We start from the raw sequence: 2,762 nt of genomic DNA, 5'->3' as shown, positions 1-2,762 counted from the left end.
GAGCTACCAGGGCTTGCATATGTGGAGTTGAAATTGATCTACTCAAGCAGGCCTTCACTGTGACGTGGCTGAGGTGGTTAAATTCCAAAGTCTAACGTTACACTTTGATGCCAGTTAGATTACAGTTAGTGCTTGTGTGTCTGTGGGACAAATTGGGTTATTCAAGCATGCAGTGACGAGGACAGGCACAGCTGACCTTTTGGCTTTCCACTCAAGGGGTCTCCCACAAGCCCTGGTAACTCGCCATGATCATACAGTGGTTAGTGCTCTGTGTTGTGGCCGCAGAGTCCGGGTCACGCCATTTTGATACACAATGTTACGGCAAAAAGTCTCCTTTTGAATGACTCAAAGTACTAACTGTGTAATCTAAAATATTAACACAACATGTAAAGTGTTGGTCCCATGTTTCATGAGCTGAAATAAAAGATCCCGGTCTACAGTCTATGACTTAGGTGGCTGGAGTCTTTGACAATTCTTTGGGCCTTCCTCTGACACCGCCTGGTATAGACGTCCTGGATGGCAGGATGCTCGGCCTCAGTGATGTAAGCACTATGCTCTGTTGCGAATTGCAGTCGGATGCTGAGCAGTTGCCATACCAAGCGGTGATGCAGCCAGTCAAAATGCTCTGGATGGTGCAGCTTTAGATATTATTTGAGGATCTGAGGTCCAATGCCAAATATTTTCAGCCTCCTGAGGGGAAATAGGCATTGTCGTGCCCTCTTCACGAAGGTCTTGGTATGTTTGGACCATATTTTTCACATGCAAACCTTTATATGTCCGAACTAAGAATAATATAGGCTTCCCGAAAATAACATGGTCGCTGTGGTAGAAAGTTTATTTTGATTGGCGAAATCTGCATTTATCAAAATGTAAACAGGATTATTAGGGAAATTGTTCTTCTTGCAAAGCATGTAGACGTTTAAATCAAACTATTATATAAATCTGAATATTCACAATAATCATAATTTGTGTGTGTACTCAGTGCTGGCCGAGTTTCTATTGGTCAGTCACCGGGCCCCACACTACACGATAAAGGCAAAACATTTCTTACATTGTCGGGGTCTACGACCGCACGTGGCGATGCTTAATTGGAAGAACTAGACCTGTCACTGAGCAGGCTGGGGAGAACCTTCCAGAAGGACAACCATCTCTGTAGCACTCCACCAATCAGGCCTTTATGGTGGAGTGGCCAGACGGAAGTCACTCCTCAGTGAATGGCACATTGCTCTCTCTTCTCATCATTTTCCGAGGATGATTCTCAGAGCTGAGAATAATGAATGGTAAACTTAACCCTATACTCTGCTGCCAGTGGACTTCTGGCAGGTTAGGAAGTGTCAGTATGTTTGCCTGTTCTTCCTGTCCCATATGCACAGTGACGATACTGTGGGCCTGAAACTAGACCTGGTCCAACACACCCATCTTTCCATTCTCTTTTCCCTGTGTTCAGGTCAGAGAATGATAGATTCATCCGCTGGAGTTTGGGGGAACCCAATATGCTGCCCCTGGATGATATAATCAAGGAGAGGTTGACCGTCACCCTCATGGATGCCTAATCATTGTCCAGGGGAGGGCATGTTCCTATTCAAGGATACTTCAGAACCGTACTATACACTAGCAGAGCACTGTATTCCACTGTACCACACAATACTCTACAGGGGTCAGTACTAACTCTATTCTACTACACACACACTGTTGAGTCTCTAGTCGTATTTAGCCACATTTTCCACATAAAGGCAACGGCATGCTTGAGTAGCCTAATATCTCCCTCACACAAGCCCCGGTAGCTTGCCGTGATCATATAATGGTTAGTACTGCTCATGGCAATGCGATTCACGGCTTGAGGTCGCTTGAATGAGTTAAACTGAGACTCAGCCATATGATGCCGCCATGAGCAGCTCTGCAGATGAGCACAATGATAGACTATCACAGAGTACTCAGCCCCTGCATAACTTTGGGACGAGGCGGAGAAGTTTTCGCTTTGTGCTTCAATGTTTTAGTTGTTGTCAAAATTGACCATACAGCTGTTCACTTTGTGACTCTGCCTTTAAACTGTAGCCAACGAAACTAAATGTGTATTGTATGGTAACCTACACTGTTATCAATCTCTGCTTATTTAATGTTATAACGACAGAGGTATAGTAATTATTTATTCACCAGTGGTAAGTGGCACCCTTTCCACAATTTCTGCTAAATTCACTCTACTTATTCAGTTTAGTTCATTCTGCTAATTCAAAAAGAGCCCTTATGCCGTGACATTGTGAATTTCAATGCCGTGACCCGGATTCGAACCGGGGTTGCTGCGGCCACAACGCAGAGTACTAACCACTATACGATCACGGCGAGCTACCAGGGCTTGCATATGTGGAGTTGAAATTGATCTACTCAAGCAGGCCTTCACTGTGACGTGGCTGAGGTGGTTAAATTCCAAAGTCTAACGTTACACTTTGATGCCAGTTAGATTACAGTTAGTGCTTGTGTGTCTGTGGGACAAATTGGGTTATTCAAGCATGCAGTGACGAGGACAGGCACAGCTGACCTTTTGGCTTTCCACTCAAGGGGTCTCCCACAAGCCCTGGTAACTCGCCATGATCATACAGTGGTTAGTGCTCTGTGTTGTGGCCGCAGAGTCCGGGTCACGCCATTTTGATACACAATGTTACGGCAAAAAGTCTCCTTTTGAATGACTCAAAGTACTAACTGTGTAATCTAAAATATTAACACAACATGTAAAGTGTTGGTCCCATGTTTCATGAGCTGAAATA

The 2,762-nt window shown here is 44.7% G+C and overlaps 1 non-coding gene across 1 annotated transcript; it reads right to left on the bottom strand.

The window, feature by feature from the left end:
• Positions 1 to 2,268: 2,268 nt before the first annotated feature.
• Positions 2,269 to 2,340, bottom strand: trnah-gug. Its single transcript has one exon. It is a non-coding gene; the product is annotated as a tRNA-His (tRNA).
• Positions 2,341 to 2,762: the final 422 nt, after the last annotated feature.

The sequence above is a fragment of the Oncorhynchus gorbuscha genome, unplaced genomic scaffold (genome assembly GCF_021184085.1).
Source record: "Oncorhynchus gorbuscha isolate QuinsamMale2020 ecotype Even-year unplaced genomic scaffold, OgorEven_v1.0 Un_scaffold_8756, whole genome shotgun sequence".
Classification (NCBI taxonomy): Eukaryota; Metazoa; Chordata; class Actinopteri; order Salmoniformes; family Salmonidae; genus Oncorhynchus; species Oncorhynchus gorbuscha.
Note: the sequence above shows the minus strand (reverse complement) of the source record. Positions and strands in the feature narration are given on the sequence as shown.